General features: G+C 41.1%; 1 protein-coding gene across 1 annotated transcript in view; it reads right to left on the bottom strand.

Moving 5' to 3' along the window:
* PAG1 (phosphoprotein membrane anchor with glycosphingolipid microdomains 1) overlaps positions 1–19,261 on the bottom strand; it is a 133,609-nt gene that overhangs the window by 74,445 nt on the left and 39,903 nt on the right. The window contains exon 2 of the mRNA XM_044245396.1: positions 12,896–12,965. The gene's annotated coding sequence lies outside the window, so the exon portion shown is untranslated. The remainder of the gene's footprint in view (positions 1–12,895; positions 12,966–19,261) is intronic.

The raw sequence follows: 19,261 nt of genomic DNA, 5'->3' as shown, positions 1-19,261 counted from the left end.
AGAAATATTTATGAAGTTGCCATCAGTGAAGAAGCACCAGAATGACCATTTGTGGTTATCTCAGATATACATTTCCATGTTTCAAAACAGCCTGCATACACCATTAAAAATTATAAAATATTACCTATTTTTATATCCTTAGTCATGTCCTCCTTATTGAGGTAGGTGCTTCCAACCTCTTCATTTAAAAAAAAGTGCTGTTATGAATATCTACAAAGATTTTACACATTTTTCTCAATCACATAAAGTCATGATCTCATATCATAGAAAATATATCACCAGAGAAGATCTATTTATAAGACTGAGCTCACTCGTCCTTCCCTCAGCTAACGAGAGCACCTGTGAGTGACAGAGCCGACATGAGAAAACCCAACAGAGATGTTATATAATTAACAAGTGTAATGCCTCAGCACAGTTGTGTTTGTTCTTGTTGTCATTATAACATCAACAACCATGGCCACCACCATTTCCGAAGCATCTATCACATGGCAGGGGCTCTGCAAACATCATTCCCATCCTTGCAAATTTTCATAAAGTAGGGAAGGAGTCATCTTCCCATTTCAAGGAGGAAAAGAGTTAAGGGGCTCATCTGAGGTGACATAATCTCCATTGGGGCCACACTGGTGACAGAAGCCTCCATCTCTTTGTTCTGCCCCAAACTGCCTCGTTCTTAGAAAAAAACTGGAAAGCCTATTCACTAAAGACCTGAAAGTGACTTTTATGTGAGACTGTATAGGGAGACTTGTGCATGGCGTCCTGCATCTTCGGGGGGAGGTCCCAAGGCCGCCACCACCACTGACCAAGGGACCAGTGAAAGTCTTGGAGCCAGCAGCCACCTCGATGCACCCGACCGCCTGACCCATGGGACAAGGAGACAATATTATAGCTTAATGTCCTCAACCACCTCCTTTTTTTCTCTAAGCATTTCAGCTATTTTGAAGTCTGCTGGCGGGAGGCATCTTTCTCTACATCAGAATGTAAAATCATTCTAAATTTGACAGTAATTGAGCTCCATCGCGTCTTTCCATGTCTGATCAAAATATAGCTTTGAGAGTCTACAGATAATTAAAATTTCAGGAAGTGTTTGGAGAAGCCTATTAATGTATTACATAATCATTCACCAGAGAAAAATAGGAATCTTTAAGATCACCGTTGAGCATGGAGAACTATTGTTCTTTGGATTATTTTGTGTGAACAACACCAAATCCTAATGTTACACAAAAGCTAATAATGTCTTTGCTCAGAGGATTAGAATTAATTAATGACCTCTGCTTTGGACTTAAATGCTGTAAACATTGCTGTTGTTCTTGAAAACAAAGACTGCTCCTGCATCATTTTTCAGATAGAAAAACTGAAATTAAAGTACCATGGTAATATTTGCTGGATAAAACAAATGCCAAGATCAAAACCGCTAAAACTCTGAGTGGATATTTATTATCCCCACTAATCCTTTTGCATTTCAAAGTTTATTTATTTTTACTATGCTCTTCTATGCTTGTCACTAGTTATTATGTCATAATTTTAAATTCATAAAAGAGAATGTAGAGTTAATAATATCGCAAGCCTTAAAACAATATTCAAGTAATACTGATGAGGTTAGAAATGCATTTGTTATCTGAATATGTTCTTTGGATGAACCAAAAAAAAAAAATGGTAATCTAATGTTAGAGTTTTTAACTTGTCATGCCCCAGCCAATGAGGCCATGCACAAAGAACAAAGATTTAATTTTAAAATATCAATGAGGTACCAGGTGGTGGGTATTATAGAGGGCATGGATTGCATGGAGCACTGGGTGTGGTGAAAAAATAATGAATACTGTTATGCTGAAAATAAATAAATTTAAAAAAATAAAAAAATAAAACATCAGTGAGTGCTTTTAAAGGGACAACTCAGTAAATCAAACGGTCATGTTCTCTTCAGTGTATTCAAATGCTAAAAGTACAATTTCACAATATTCTGACTTCCCAGCACTCCTAAATTCTTACTTGTGAAGCAGTAACTAAAGTTGAGAAATGGACACATCTATCCATGGCTTATTTAATGGAAACATGCCAATAATTATTTCTCACTATGGTTAATGGCAACTTCTAAAAGGCCAAAGAAGGAATTTCTGGTGTAACTGCAGGTGGGGCCTGAGAATATAAGAACGATAAGCACTGGTTACTTAAAAGCCTAGGTTACTGTCTGTCAGGCATGCGTTTTATTTTGGATAGTCAGTGGACTGGCCTTGGTGACAGGTCAGGCATGAACAATATAAAGGAGAGGAGCACCTTGGGCCTCTGGTGGTGCCATTACCTGAGATGGGAAACTCAGACGGAAGAAATAAACATAAGGGTGGGAAATAAACCTAAGAACTCAGTTTGGAAAATTTGATTTTAGGGTGGGTGTGGGGCAAGAAATCCGGTAGGTGGCTAAATTTAGGAATTAAGATCTTAGGAAGAAGGTTGAAAGTCATAAGCAAGATAGGGGTATGCGATCATTTTCTGCAAGGGCCGAGACAGTAAATACTTCAGGCTTTGCAGACCGTATGATCTATCACAACTACTCAACTCTGCCTTTGCAGCATCAACACAGCCATAAACAACAGCTGTCGAATGAGGGTTTCTGTTCTAATAAAACTTTATTTACAAAAAACAGGTGCCAGAATGTATTCATTTGGATGGTAGGTCACAGTCTGCCAACCGGAGTTAGAGGACAGTGAAGCCCTGGGACTGGATGTGATCACGCAGGAAGAACATAGAGATGTAAGGCCAATTAGTATGATATGAATTTGAAAACATGTAATTCTCAATTTGTATTCAGTTCAGTAAAGATATATTTTTGCTTTTTTCCTTGATATGTGAAATAATGGCTAGCCTAGGGATATACCTATATAGCAGTAAGAAGTACAAGAAAAGCTACTAACCTAAAAAGAAAAGGGAATCTAAGGAATAAGTAAAAATAATGAACTCTTATATTTTATCTTGCCAGTAATACTATTTTTCCAAACATTTTTTAAAAGCTCAATAATCACATGAAATATGCTGAATGATTAAATGTATTTAATTATCAATCATTGCTAAAATGGAGTTAAAGTCAGTTTTAATTTTTCCAAAAGAATAGGAACACTGGGATGAATTATTCCTACGCATGAAATGATTTAGTATTTTGATATTAGAGAAAGGCCAGGAAGGTAGAGCAAGAGAAAAGAAAATGATTAGGCTATATAAGGGCAAACAGCATTCATAACACTTAAATGTTTTTGCTTATTTCTATAGTTATTCCATAAAACTATAAATAGCTTTATAACTACTTCTTTAATAGTCATCAAAATCTTAAACATATACTCCATTGTTAAAGGACTAAATAAATGTCTTTCTGCTTAACTAAAACTCATCCAAACATTCAAATACACGTTGGATGCTACATTAATGCCAGGGATTAAACGACCAGTATTTACTGCACAAAAATTTAAGTGTAGCTCCTACTTAGCATGGCCAGTTGGGGTTTGCTTATTTGGGGCCCTATAGATGGGTGCCAAAGGGTCCTTGGCCAACTTTGGGGAGTCTCTAGACTGCCTGCAATTACATACAAAGCTTTCTGTGCATGTGTCCTTCTTCAGAGACAGTCCAGAATGGTCATTAAATTCCTGAAGGAGTCTATTACCTCTCCAGAGCTACACCGGGATCTGTAAACAGGTTTCTTTAAAACACATTTATCTTACTTAAAAAAGCCTTAATGTTTTTTTCCCACTTCCTATTTTTAGAAAGAATAAAAGACTTGATTACTAGTCCAAATTAGTATTATTTGTGCTTCTGCCCCAGACCACTGGCATTAGATCCAAACTCAAAATTGTGTCCATTAGTAAGAAGCCAAGTTTCATTCCCACTATTCACCCAGAGAAACTTACTCTTAACCTAGAATTTTTAAATAGCTCATTGTTTCCAGGGATCTGAGGCACCTTTTTAATCAAGCTCAAAGACAGAAATCAATAAATACCCCAAGATCTGAGCACTTCTGAAATGCTGGACTATTAGTATACCTTATCTTTAAATTAATCTGCAGAGTTAATTCTATATAATAGGTATAACAGAGCAGTACCAGAATGTTTTTCTTACAGGCTGATTTTTTAAAAAAGGCAAATTACAGCAATTTGATGGCAAAATTAAGGTAAGAATCGAAAATCCTGCTATTATTCCATTTTAGCATCTCTTGGAAAAGTAACATATTCTTTCCAGAACAGAATACATTTCTCTCAAGAGTTAGATTTTTCAGAGACTCTATAGCATTGAGCACACCTCCTTGCTAATTTAATTTTCTGCCTTTCCTCTGTTAATAGTTAAGACCAATTTGGAATGACTTTTCCATATTATTGAAAATCAAGAGTGTGGTTAATGCTTTCAGGCCACTATGGTACAAAATGTGACTCCTTCAAAGTGTAAAAGATGGTCCAAATCAAGTAGACTTTTCTAAGACAGGAAGTGGCAAAGGCCCTGAATTTCAAATCTGTTTTCTGTCTACCTAATGCTATCCAACAAACATTATCTTTGATGACCACAGAACCCACACTTCCTTGGTTCGCCTGACATGAGGGACCATAAAATTATATGCAGGCTCCTTAGTAGCTTCTTTGCTACCTGAAAGAAGACATTGATTCATACATGTTCCCATTTTTATCTGTTTTGCATGAACGAAGCAGACCTGTAGAAAAGACTGGATTCATTAGCATGTAAAATACAGCCATTAGTGGAAAAGCAATATTCCCAGATATAACAAGATCAGACTCTGGAATCTGGGCTGGACCTGGGAGTTAAGAGGTAGACCGTTTCCAAAAAAAGAAAGCTTTTCTTTGGCAAGAGTTAGTCCCAGGGGTAAATTAAATAACACCACCAAAAAAGGATGCCAGAACAAGTCATTGCTTGGGTCTACCATCACAGCAGAACAATCTATCCAACCGACCCTTCAATGTACGGGTAACTCTTAAATGTGTTTCTCTCTCAGAATCTTTTGTAAGCTCCATCTTATGGTTGGAAAACTTGACAGGACTCACCTGCCTCAACTACCTATCACATTAACACACAGGAGATGTGTTATCACCATGCCAGCCAGATGCTACAGCCAGGGAGCGAACACTGGCTAATTACAAAAAATACAAAGTTCAAAATACCATGGATTCTACAGCAAGGGAAGGTGACAGTCAGGTCTGCTTCCAGGCAGTAATGATGAAATGGTCTCAAAGATGAAAATGAGGGGAAGATCCAGAGAACAAAGCAGATCCAGAACATTTGGGTGCTCTCTAACGGCCAGGCACTGCTCTGGGCACTGAGCATACATGGTGAAAAAAACAAAGTCTCAGCTCTCTTCCTGGTAGGTGAAGAATGACAAAAGACTAACACCAAAGTATCAGTGGGGAAGTAAATTAAGAAGGTCAAGGATTAAGAAGTGAAAATGTCTTGAGGAGTTCCTGAGCCATGGATGCTTGGGAGGTCCTCTTTGAGCAGGTAACATTTAAGTTGCAATCCACTTGTCAAGAAGAAGCCATCCTCTATGCTTTCAACTTGGAAGAACTATCTTTGCTGGGAAAAATTGGAGAGATGTGATTTAGTCTCATAATCCTGCATTTTTCTCCTGTTTTTGTATTTGAAGCATACATAATTTTTAAACAGTAGAATACTGGTCAGATTACATAAAAAGACTGTAAGACAAAGCAATTTGAAATCAGTCAACAATAAAATAATTTGATCCTGCCACTCCTGACAATTTAACTGACAGTGTCTCTGTGCTCTGTAACAATACCCACGCCCATCCCCAGTGCCACCAGCTGGCTTCGAGTCTGAGTGGCTACCTGCAGTCTATACCACACTTAGACACTCAAGAGGCAGATGTCTCCAGTTAAAGTAAACAGGAGTTTTTCTTTAGCAGAGGCTCAAGAACATGCTCCACTAAAAATTAAACTTCCCTCGTCTTCTGCAAACATAGCTTGTTTGGCTTAATAATTGCCTAACAATACCTGAAATTGTATGTACACATTTGATGGCCTAAATACATTCAAAATGTGGGAAAACAAATTTCCCACATTCATGTCTGGCAGTGTGCCCTGGCGCTATGGGGCATTTACAGAGCAATGGCAAAGCATGGCATAAATGAAATAGCAAACCCTGGTTTATCACTCCTGAGTTTCTATATTTCCTGGCTGTCCCACTAGGAAATACTCAGCTTTATAGAATTCTCAACCTTGTGGTCATTTCCCTACATGAAGTTTTGGAAAGAACTCTAATTTCTTGTCTTTTCCCCTGTTTTCTGATTCTTCATTGTTAAAAACCTCCAGCAGAGACAGGCTATCAGCATAACCTGTCTGATGTCTGCAGAGACAGACACTTTCGGGTGTCTGCATGAGGCACACGAAGAAGGGTGGGCTCTGGCATGGACCGAGCAACATGTCAACATCTGGAGAAACTATGGTTGTTCCCAGAGGTCCACCACTCAGAACTGTCTTGTGTTACCAATTTGGATATAGGGTCAGCTAGCTAGCAGTGACACCTATCATTCCACTGATGATGAGTGTTGACTTGCTAAACCCAGAGGGCTAAAGAAGAATGACTTTCTAAACAGCTTCCTGGAGAGGTGCAAAGTTAATTTTCAAAGATAGGGAAGAAGGGTAGGATTAAAGAATATGAAGCTGATTATACTGGAGGAATGTCAGAAAGACTTTGGAGGACTTTGTTAAAGCTGTTTAGAAAACATAACAAATAACCTTAACCTAATGGTTAGAGTCCAAGAGCCAACCCCTTCCTCTTCCAACAGGCCCTGTAGTGTGCTTCTCATGCCAGGCAGTTTGAGTTTCTGCTGAAGATAAGATTTCAACCTCACAGCAGCAATGTCCACAAGAGTCAAACTATGGTAGGAGCCGAGATGTCCTTCAACAGATGATGGATAAAGAAGATGTGGTTCATATATACAATGGAATATTTCTCAGCCATCAGAAAGGATGAATAACCACTGTTTGCACTGACATGGTTGGAACTGGAAGGAATTATGCTGAGTGAAATAAGTCAAGCAGAGAAAGACAATTATCATATGGTTTCTCTCATATGTGAAACATGAGGAATAGCATGGAGGACCACAAGGGAAGGGAGGGAAAACTGAATGGGAAGAAATAAGAGAGGGAGACAAAGCATGAGTGACTCTGGACTCCGGGAAACAAACTGAAGGGGGTGGGGAGATAGGGTAACCAGGTGATGGGTATTAAGGAGGGCAGGTGTTATGATGGGCACTGGGTATTATATACAACTAATGAATAACTGAATACTACATCAAAAACTAATGATGTACTATATGTTGGTTAACTGAATTGAAAAAAATCTCAACCTCAACACTCCAAAAATAACTCTTGGAATCTTCTTACTTTTGCCAAGTGAGTCATCTGCTCATAAAAAGAACAGCAACTTTCTTGGGGCTTAATGGGAGAAACCCTTGAACATGGACATGCCACCCCACTCTATCAATGCCTAACACAGTGAGACAAAGAGAAACAAATGTGACCAGCAGTGAACAGTAACCACAGTGAACAGCTTTACGTCCTTTCCTTTCTAGTTCCTAGAACCCTCCTCTGAAGAGGCTCTCACACTGTTGCTACCAGGAGAGATCAAACAGGGAAGAGCCAAAGGGGCAGTGTCTTAGAGATTTGTCCCAAAGCTCTGGAGGGGTACTGGGGCCCCCTGGGAGCTACAGACCCAACAGGAGCACCCAGCTGCCCTCCGAAGCATGTAGTTAAGTTTCCAGTTCCTAAACTCAAGGTGTGTCCTCAATGGTTCTGAACTTTCTAAGGAAATTGTGGCTATTGGTAGCTGAGTTAATCACTGGAAATCTTTTCACAGAAAATTGTGGACCACTTAAACTGGAAGGAGCTTTGTTTTTCATGCAAAAATATTCCTCATTTCAACTACCCATTTTTTCTTTTGTTTTCTCTTTCCATACTCTTTAAAAAATATCAACAAGTTACTTTTAAAAGAAAAAAAAATCTTGATATATAGAAGATGATGGAAGTCAAGTGAATAACTCTCACTTACCTTTATTTTAATGAACAAACACAATGATACTATAAACAAAACTTCAGTCCTTGAGAAGCTCAAGAACTCAACCTTGGGTCACCCAGCTGCTAGGGCAGCATCCAGGTCATCTGACTCTTCAGCCAGTTCTACCATGTAAAGATCAGAGAACTGACAGATAAAATTCCAGGAGCACCTTGGTGGCTCAGTCAGTTAAGAATCTGACTTGTTGGGACGCCTGGGTGGCGCAGTTGGTTGGACGACTGCCTTCGGCTCAGGGCGTGATCCTGGAGTCCCGGGATCGAGTCCCACATCAGGCTCCCAGCTCCATGGGGAGTCTGCTTCGCTCTCTGACCTTCTCCTCGCTCATGCTCTCTCTCACTGTCTCTCTCTCTCAAATAAATAAATAAAATCTTTAAAAAAAAAAAAAAGAATCTGACTTGTCTTTCGGCTCAGGTCATGATCTCATAGGTCATGAGATCGAGCCCTCTGGCGGGCTTGGCACTCAGCGGGGAGTCTGCTTGAGATTCTCTCTGTCCCTCTCCCTCTGTCCCTCCCCTCACCCACATGTGCATGCTGAGCAGGGAGCCTGATGGAGGGCTCAATCCCAGGATCCTGGGATCATGACCTGAGCCCCGGAGCCAAAGGCATATGCTTAACCATCTGAGCTACCCAGGTGCCCCACAGAGGATCTGTCTTCTTAAAATACCACTAAGTAGACAAAAGTATTCCAAAGTGAAGGACGTATCCCCAAAAGGGAACACACTTGCGTTACCTGCCCTTTGGGGAGAAATACCCATGCCGTGGGATCCCTGCACTATGGGGCAACTTTACAGGGTTGCAATCAACAGGCCCAGCACGTCTTTCAGGAGTGAGCTAACAGACTTGGTGTCAACAAGGGGTTGTCGTTGAAGCTTTGATTCTATCCAGCCTGATGTTTCAATTTTAGTTACACTTCCTTTAGGTTCGTTTGCAAAGTGGCACCAAAAAACAAAAACAAAACAAAACAAAAAACCAACCAACCAACCAAACAAACAAACAAAAAACCAAAAACCCAGAGGATGGATGTTAACCATATGCTGAAATTTTCCTTTCACACTTGGGAACACAGCAAATGCACTTTTTCAGGCTTATGAAGTAACCCTCCAGCATCATTGATTTTCGAGTCTTACAAAAGCTCTCCGTATTGTGCCTTCACCACAGCCTTACGCTGCTATAACTCCTGTCAGACATCATCTTAGCTTTATGAATAAATAAAACTATGCTCTGGGGAAACATTGATTTAAGAGGAAAAATCAATATCCATCTAGCACGTGATCGACTTGAGCTTTAAGGCTACTTATCCCCCAAGTACAATGCAATAACTGAGTGTAAAACCATACCTTTTGCACCCTAATAAAAGGTAAGCGAGGGTAGGGGAAATTGGCCTAGCATATCAGGATTTTTCTTTACAAAGTAGTTAGCAGATACTTCCAAAAGGAGGAGGTAGGGAAGAAGAAAAAAGAAATGGATAAACCAATGGTACCAAAATCTTGATAGTGTGTGAATATGGACTGTGAATATATGAGAATTCACTCTATTATTAATTGTCTTATGTACACAAGATTTCGCATAAGAACATGAAACGTATTTATGTTTGCTTGGAGAAAACTCTACAAAGCTGACAGCAGCCACGATGCTGTTAATGGTTCTCTTTGGCTACGAGCCTCCCGTGGAAGCTTTTCTCCTTCCTAGGGAGTTCTGCATTTTCCAGTTTTCTGTAGTGAATATGTATCTTGCTTTAATAACTCAGAAGACACACACACAATAAATGTAGCTAAGGACAGCAAAAAAAAAGAGAAAAAGATTAGAGAGACTGCCAAGGATTTGGTTGACTACTGGCCCAGAGAAAGCCAAGATTCACGACGTAACACATACTTTTATATTCAGCTCTTTCTTACTGGTCTTGGACATTTTTCAGGGCAGAAGCAGGTTGCTATTAAAATTGACTGGTTTTAAAAATAAAGCTAATAGCTTCTGCTGCAATTAACCTCATCTTTGTGAGCCAAAGATGAAACAAGAGATAAAAGCTGGCTAAAGTCACTATTTCCTCAGCCCGGCTCTCATCCGACAAGCTAAACCTATTTTCACAGTGGAGACAGTTGTTCAAAGTCCTGACAGGCCTGTGGTAACCTCTGATTACAAAACCAAGGCTTTTGTCTTCCTGCTCACAATTGGTTGGAATTAAAAATGAATTCCATTCTTTTTCTCTGACTTCTCAAAGATCCAGTCTATTGCTAATTGTGTTAACTGCGGTCTCTCAAGAAACACTCATGTGTTGATTTGGATTAGGGCTCATGTCTCACCAAACAGTTACTGATGCTGTTCCTTCTCATTGCTTGTCTTTCTGATATGTGGGAAGAACAAGTCTGGAAATTTAAAGCACTTTTTCCAAGTCAAAGGCGATTAGAGGCCTGGAAATAGGTCGGGGTAATCTAAATTTTGAACCTCAAATTTAAGCACAGTGAAAAGTAACTACTGTCATCATCAAAGCTGGTGAGGATATTGGCTGAATCTACTTCTAAGTTGGAAATGACACACAATTAAAATTCCAAAAGTATCTATAGGAGGGTCAGACATATAAGTGGATAATTAAATACAGCACAATCAGAGACACAACTTAAGAACTGTGGAAGCCCAGTTATATCGGGGGATCAGGAGGGCTTCTCGCAGGACATGAAAACTGAGGTGGATCTGGAAGGGTAAGCTGGAATTTATCAAGGAAAAAAGGGCAAGGGTGTTCTCAGAAGTAAGAACAGCACGCACAAAGGCACATGTGCCTGAAAGCCCACTGTGTGTTGGAATATCTTGAGAAATTCAGTCTAAATGAAGCAGCGATGCTGAAGTGGGGAGAGGCAAGTAGTGCACGAGAGGGCCCACAGAGCCAGTCAGGGAGTCCACACCAAAGTGTCTGGATCTATTCTCAAGGTTAAAGTGTACACGGAAGTCACTGAGTAGGAAACCACGTTCTAAATCGGGGAGCAAGGGACCTAAAATCGGTAGAGTTTTGGAAGAGACTTACGTTAGTTCTAGCAACAGACTGAAGCCCAGTCATGAGGGCCAGAACTAATGTAGTGATGGTAGCAGACAGAGGAGAGACTGGGAAGATATTTACAGCGAACATTTGTAGCAGCTGGCAGTTAATATTTGGCCTCACCAAGCCCCAGTCACTGTTCTTGGAATTTTCATATATGATCTTCAATTCAGAATCTGGTCTGGATGCAGAGGGTGAAGCAATGTCAGGCTGGAGATTTCTGGCTTAAGTCACAGGGTCGACAGTGATGCCTTTAAGTGAAATATTGATTCCAGGAGAAGGAATCCGTTAGAAGCAGAAGGCGAGCAGGTGGGCAAGGGAAAAATGTTTCACTGAATCCAATATTAATTTTGAGAGCTGCTACAAAAGTGAAGATAACCAAAACATTGGGGTCAGGAATTTGGCAGAGAGCACACTGGAAATTTGGCCGGGGGAAAAAAAAAATCCTCGGTTAAATTTAAGCAATCGGCCATGAACAAAAAAAGGAGCACACAGTACAATGCTTTCCAAAAACTCAAGACCTTGATTCCACTACAGAAACATCTGAGACCTATTCTATAATATATAGATTTCTGAGTTAAACCTTAATGCTCCCCTAACTGGAAAATGTTTCATTTTGGGCCCACAAATACGATGAGTAAGGCAAGCAGCTAGTGGAAATGGAAGTGCATTAGAGAAAATATTTAATCCCCAAATTGAGATTTTTGTCAAATGTTGGGTGATCAGAGTGAAGCATTTTTGGAGTGTGGATAATCAAAGCTCTTAATGCACTGATTCTTTAGGCTAAGTTAACTAACAAAAGGCAGGCTGTTTTCCAGAATCTGTAGTCATATTTAGAAAGACCTCAGAAGGTAATCAAAATGACCCCGAAATCACTCCCTGTTCTTGTAAGAGGAAAGGGTTACTCTGAAAGAGAAAGAAATTCTCAGCAACTTAAAAGAAAGATTTAATTAAAAGACAGTGGCCTATTTTACTGGATTCATTCTGTAAAGAGATCGGGAACATTCAAGACAGATGTACGCCTTTCTTTCTAGCCCCGCAGAGGAATTGCATAATGATGTATAATGGATAGAGGTCAGTCAGGTCACAGTGTTTGAGGTTTGTAAATCTTTTAAATGGGTGAACATAGCACTTTGCAGCCCAGGATTCATTATAAAAATTGAGAATCAAGTAGTAAGCTAACTGCTATAATTAAATCTAAAATATCTTTGTGTTAACTTGTCCTTCACTTAGGTTGGATGATTTTTTTTTCTGGATTCGGTTCTATTCGAAAATGACCCAAAGTCATTAAGGAAATTTGATACAACTTTATCATTAGCATATATGAGATTCCTTGCACCACTGAGAACAGTGAACACAGCCTCACAATTTTGATTGTGGTGGCAGTGACAGTGGGGAACACCACAGCATCCTATTAATCTCTCCAACAAACCCTTAAGACAGTAACAGTGATTATCCTTATCTCGAAGTTGAGTAGAGAGACCGAGAGGGTAGGCATTTTGCCCAGTCTCTCACTGGTATTAGAAGGCAGAGCCAGGGTTGTGCCCATCACCAATAGGAAATGCCACACTATAGGAAGTGTAACCACTGATGTCTCACAATCCCTATGGCAAAAATCCCTGGTGCTGAATTTGGAACTGTACAGGCTAATACTCTTGAGATTTTTCAGCTTCAAAGCTGTGTCTAAGTTCTACGGTGCAGGGTCCCCAAATAATCTATCGATTCCCATACAAACTTAAGCTAAAAGTAAGCTTGAATAAGCGAGAACATAGAATACATCAGATACGTGAATACCTTGAAATCACTCTTTTCCGGCTCTGAAGTTATACCCAACTGCTGAAATAAGAGAATAGCCTCGTGTTTTCTGGAAAGGAAACACAAGAAGAAACAATTTCAAAACTCTGAACTGAAGGAACATTACAATAGCTAAGGGTAAAATGATCATCTTTTCATTTACCTATTAAGGTTCTGAACAATAAGAAAAGCAACCAACAACTCTTTAATTAACCTTTAGTATTTTAATACTATAAAAAAAGAATGTTGAAAAACAAAGGTTAAACCTTTCACTTAAAATATTCACAGACCTATATATTTATCTGAAATTTATATATGCGGAAAAGTGTAAATGACATTACATGTGTTCCCAACAATGAATAATTATGCCCCGGAGGTTTTAGACACATTGCTGCATTCTGCCTTTCTCTCCACAGACACGGACAGTGACTGTGGGTTAGTACTGCACACCTCACACAGAGACCTTCTGAGTTCTGCAAGATACCATGGGTTAAAACAAAAAGGGCTGCATGTCCCAGATGATGATGGCCTTTTCAAGACAAAGATAGGTGGAATAAAGTGGTACAGAACAGTGTGATAATTATTATAATATATTTAGGCATATTATTTTATTTTCATCTTGAAATGTGCTATATTTTTTGATAGCATCATTTCTTACCTTAAAATAAAAACCCTATTACTTATAAAGATCATTTCCTCTAAGAGGAAGGGTGATGCTATTTTGAGGAATGTAATCTCAAATCTGAAATTTTGTTTTTGTTGACTATGGATCTAGGAAGGCAACTTAAAATATGTTAAATGGAAGTAAAAGGCAGGGGTCATGAAAGAATGACCCAATAACTAGACTGATTATTATCAGAAACAGTATCCACCGATATAAACTGATGCAAATTTTTTTTCTTTTTGGTAATGTAAAAGAGAAAAGAAAGCCATTTCTTATGAAAAAAATGAAATGCAAGTGAATGCTAGAAAGAACAAGAAATAGTAAAATTGACAATAAGCAAAGTGGTGTTTGCTCTGTGAGCTGTCTATCAGACTCTCCAGGGGCCACCAAGAGCTCCCCTCCCCAACCCCTACTGCACCTCATGGAGCCTACACCCACATAGTCTAAGAGCCTGAATACAAGCTCCAAGAGAAAAAGGGCAGTAAATGGCAAGGGAGAGTCGCACATCGGGGAGGCAGGGAAAGGGTAAAGATCACATTTACCAAATTTCAACAAAGAAAGGCAACGGAAATTCTTTCCTCTTTGCCTTTTGCTGGGAAATTCCCCATTCTGAACCACTAAGCGTTACAGTTCAGCCATATCATGTGTTTTGGTAGGTTTCCTGAAAACTTATCATTTATAGAGCCAGGAAGGTGCATTTCAAGCTCTAATCAACTGCGTCAGAAGCAAGTGTTGAGAGTAGCCCCTGTTTAGAAGTGGAGAACTATTCTGAGACTGCTACCTCTGTCTAACAAGCCTTACTGATAAACCTCTGTGCTCTCTCAAAGCGAAGAGGAGAAGGCCCAGTTCCAGAGACCAAGTTACCAATATACATGATACAGAGACACAGGTAACAACAGACCTATGTCCAGGTTGTGAAGAGACCACAGAAAAGAGAGTGAGGGCTCTGTGCATAGGACTCTCCAAAGCTCTTTGGATAAAACCCAAGCCACGTGGCACGGAGTGACAAGCTCCCCATCACACACTTGCCACCATGCCCAGCACCCTAGCGGAGCCTCCGCCTCATCTCCCTAAGCTCCCACCCACAATTCTCCCTGCCTCTGCCACACTGTCGGTTTACTGCCTTTCTAAGAGGTCGAACAACTCCTCTCGAAATGAATATCGAGTAAAGCACTTGTTTTTCAGCTGGAAACGATCTGTAATGTGCTTATTCAGAGTAGGTGGATGCTGGTCCCCGGCAGGGGTGGTCCACCAACCTAGACCCACAGCCTGTCGTCACATCCTTCTCAATCTTGCCTGTCTCTCTCTCTCTCCTTTTTTTTTTTTTTTTAAGATTTTATTTGATAGAGACACGGCGAAAGAGGGAAGAAAAGTGGGGGGCTGGGAGAGGGAGAAGCAGGTTTCCCTGAGCAGGGAGTCCAATGTGGGGCTCGATCCCAGAACCTTGGGATCATGACCTGTGCTGAAGGCAGACGCTTAACGACTGAGCCACCCAGACACTTGCCCGTCTCTTATTTAGAGTCCAGTAGAGAAGTAAACTACAAAGAGCAGGTCTGGGAAATTCTTTGTTCTGAAGGGCTGGTGTTCCTTCACCCCTCAACTGTGATGACCAAAAAGGTCTCTGGACTTTGGCAACTGTCCCCTTAATGGCAAAATCACTTCCTAGCTGAGAATCACTGGTCTCAACGAATGATGACTTATTAAAGCATAGTAATATTTTTATCTTAACTTCCATACTTTGCAGAAAGACAACAAATTGGATAAGGACCAGCAGAAAGGGCACAGGTGAGGGAAAAGAGAGGGAGGAAAGCACATATATTGAGCACCCTCTGTATTCTCGGCCCTAATACAAAACACACTCTGCTTTGGATTCCTCAACCAAAGCTTGCTCAAAAGTTTGGGAGGCAAGGATCTATGCTGTCAATGTTATTAAAAGCAAAACTCTTCAGAATGAAATTAAAATAAATATTTCTAGAACTTTCCACACTGATACGCCCTTTCCTTCACTTGCAATGGACCAACTGCCTGCATTTCTCATCCTTGAGAATGGGCAGCACTACCCAGTCCCATGGAGAGTGCCTCCATTTGTGGCTTCATAGGACATTTCCTCTACCAACTTAAAGCCACGTATGTGGTTGTTTTCATAAGCATAGGCCCAAACAGCGTCATATGCATGGCAAATATCCTCTTTCCTAAATGCACGACAAAGTAGGCATAGTTAGCCTGTGGAATTGTCAAATGCTTTCATTACAGCTCTCTGTCAGGTCCCAAGTAAAGACAGCATGCTCTGTAGCCCAAAACGGGAGGGTTGGTTAGAGGCTCACGTGACTATCGACCTCCTTGAGAGTGTTTACTGAGAAAGGACAGGAATTCTTGGACAGAACTGGATGTTGGTCATTTTCCCTCCTGATCCCGGAAAAGCCTGGCAGGCTCAACAACCTCTAGGACATTCATCAGTGTCAGGTCCAAAGGGGTCCCCAAACAAGGGTCTCCCATAGCCTTGTCTGTTCAGAAAGGATGACAGTGGTTTTTAAAATATCTATGTTGAATGGAATACTATGCAGCCATCAAAAGAAATGAAATCTTGCCATTTGTGATGACGTGGATGGAACTACAGGGTATCATGCTTAGTGAAATAAGTCAATCGGAGAAAGACAACTATCACATGATCTCCCTGATATGAGGAAGTGGAGATGCAACATGGGGGGTTAGGGGGTAGGAGAAGAATAAATGAAACAAGATGGGATCGGGAGGGAGACAAACCATAAGTGACTCTTAATCTCACAAAACAAACTGAGGGTTGCTGGGGGGAGGGGGGTCGGGAGAGGGGGGTGGGGTTATGGACATTGGGGAGGGTATGTGCTATGGTGAGTGCTGTGAAGTGTGTAAACCTGGCGATTCACAGACCTGTGCCCCTGGGGATAAAAATACATTATATGTTTATAAAAAGTAATAATAATAAATAAAAAAATTAAAAAAAATCTATGTTGATATGTTGTTTTTGTTATAATTGGCTTTTTCAGATTCTCTTCAAATATAATCATATCTTCTACTCTAATACACCTAATATCTGTTCAAATGCTTTATTTAAGGATAGTTTCCATGTGCTGGACACTATTCCTCGCGGTGTTTCCATACTGACCAAAGCAGACAAAATTCCCAGCCCTCATGGAGTGTCCTGATAGGGGATGGGAGACAAATCAGCCATATGGCAAAACAGTTATGAGAATTACTAAACTGAAGCTAGTCTGGGGCATGGGTACAGTCATGCATGCCCTTCAACGTGACCATCATGGTGGCACAACTGGGAGACTCAGAGAATGCCCAGTGCTCCCATGGCTCCTGCAGAGGAGACCACAAACATGGGCCCACATGCAGACATGGGGGTGAACCCAACAGATGAATGTGAGAAGCAATTTTATCAGCGGAAAGTAAAGAGGGGAAAGAAAATGGTGAAGGTTTCACAGAAGAGCAGAAAGTAGGGCTGAGTCCTCTGGAAGAGGGAAAGTGTGAATGAATGGACAAGGAAACCAGCAGTCTTAGGGGTCCACTGGGTAAAAATAAGACCTATTAGTGCAGGGGTGAGTGTCCCTCTGGCCATATCAGCAGCGCAGATGTGGGCGGGTAGAGAGATAGTGTAAGCAGGTGAGTAAAATGAGGAAAGAGAGAAAGAAGCAAAGAACCTGAAGGTATAGCAAAGGAATGTTTGGAGGGAATGGAGAGAGAATGGCATCTAAGCGGGGTAACAGCAAAAGGAGAACCTGCGAGAGTGACAGTGGAAATTAGCAGGATCAATGGATTGTAGGTCCTGGCAGAGCCCCAAAATGCCTGAAAGTAAGGTGTGGGGTATAGTTGAACACAGAGGTGGTGCATGGAGAACAGAAGCTTGGAGGGAGAGTGGGCTAAACCCTCACTATTCGAAGTGTGGTCCCGGGACCCGTAGCAGCATCAGCATCTGGGGACCTGGGTGAAATGCAGACTTTCAGATCTACTGAATCTGAATCTACATTTACCAGGTGACTCATGTGCACATTAAATTTGAGGGAGAACTGGCTTACATCTGAGCCTGACCAGAAGAACGGGCACCAGATAAAAAGAAGCTACTGAATCAGTTTCTGAGGTTAGGGACTTCCCTGGGGTTCTGCTCCCCCTCCTCCGCTTTAAACGGCTCATTTTGGCTTCCTGGGTTTCCATCCAGCTGCCTCGTGCCCTTGCTCCGTCCTGCCCTGCAGCCTTACAATATTGCTGGCAGGCTTTAGATTCCATTTACCAAAGAAGGCAGCCCCTCCAAGCGCCTCATTCACATTCCCGCCCTTGCTGTGTAAGCAAATGACATCCCCCTGCTGCCTGAGACCAAGTTCCAGCTAGCCCCCTCTGCTCTCACTGGCCTTCGAGGTAGTAAACTGATACTTAGCGCCCTCCATCCAGCCTGAACAATTCCACATGTCTACGCAGACCCATTACTAGGCACTGATGCAAAATATACGTACTGGCAAAACATAATATGGCTTTTTAAAGCTGCAGCTTCCTGCTATTGTAATTACTCAGGATTTTGTGTCTCCTTTAAATATGAGCAGACTGCCTTCACTCTTTATAGTTAATTTCATAAAACAAAGAAAACAACAGCTGTACACGACACTACAGGATGAAAGATGAGGTTGAGCCTAATTAATGTAGGCTCTGCTTCAATAACAGCTTTATTCCTGATAAACAGAGTGTGACATTTTCATTAGCCCAGATACAAACTCCCGTACAAACACTCAGAGGTGAAATAATATAAAAATTCCAAATTTAGAATCTCTCACTCTTCTCTTTCAGTCCCCAATGATCCCAGATGCTGTCACTTGCAGCAGTTTTATTTTGGTGAGTAAAAATGACCGCTTACGAGTCCTACTACTTGCAGATCCCGTACAACCTCATCTCATGTAACGCTCAGGAGAATTCCATGGGCTCTGTACTACTGTTATTCTGGTTCCACAGAGGGGAAAACTGAGCCTTGGAAAGGATAAGTAACACAGTCGGTGAGTGGCTGAGCGAAGTGTCAAACCCAAGTTTGATCGAAAGTGGAGCCTCACTGAAACATACCATTTCAGATTGGATTCACTTACAGCTGTCACCCCAGAGTGTGGCCCTTGTGTCACTGTGTCCCAAAGCATATGCACAGTCACCGCTAAATATTACATGTGCCTACACAAGTCAAGAAGGTATAAACCAATGCTCTTTAATCTCATTATCCATAAATATTTGATACAGACCCTCTTGGTTAGTTGGGGCCTTTTCTAGATCTGTGATAATTCTTTCAGCTGTTTCTAAGCTAGAAGAAATGAACAAACTGAGCCAATCTAACATCATTCTGATAAATTTTGACGTGGTTATAACAAACCTGCTCATCACTATGGGTACCTGAATGCAATCTCTGGTGGGTGGGTGGCCTGGCCTCGAGGAACAGAATCTGTTCCGCTAGCAGGGGAAAATGCTGGCAATGGCCTCTCATCTGACCCCTTCCTCCACCAAGGCAGCAGAGACCTCAGATCTGTTTAACAAGCATACAGGAAAAAAGAGACCCGAATCCAAACCTTCCTGTGTGAATTAACTAGCAAGAGACTTGGGACACACCTGCTTCCTTCCCTGAATCCCTTAACTGCCCATAATTCAGAGGTACTAATGACTGGTCCTGCCTGCCCTGCTTCCCGAGGATAGCG

The sequence above is a fragment of the Neovison vison genome, chromosome 4 (assembly GCF_020171115.1).
Source record: "Neovison vison isolate M4711 chromosome 4, ASM_NN_V1, whole genome shotgun sequence".
NCBI lineage: Eukaryota > Metazoa > Chordata > Mammalia > Carnivora > Mustelidae > Neogale > Neogale vison.
Note: the sequence above shows the minus strand (reverse complement) of the source record. Positions and strands in the feature narration are given on the sequence as shown.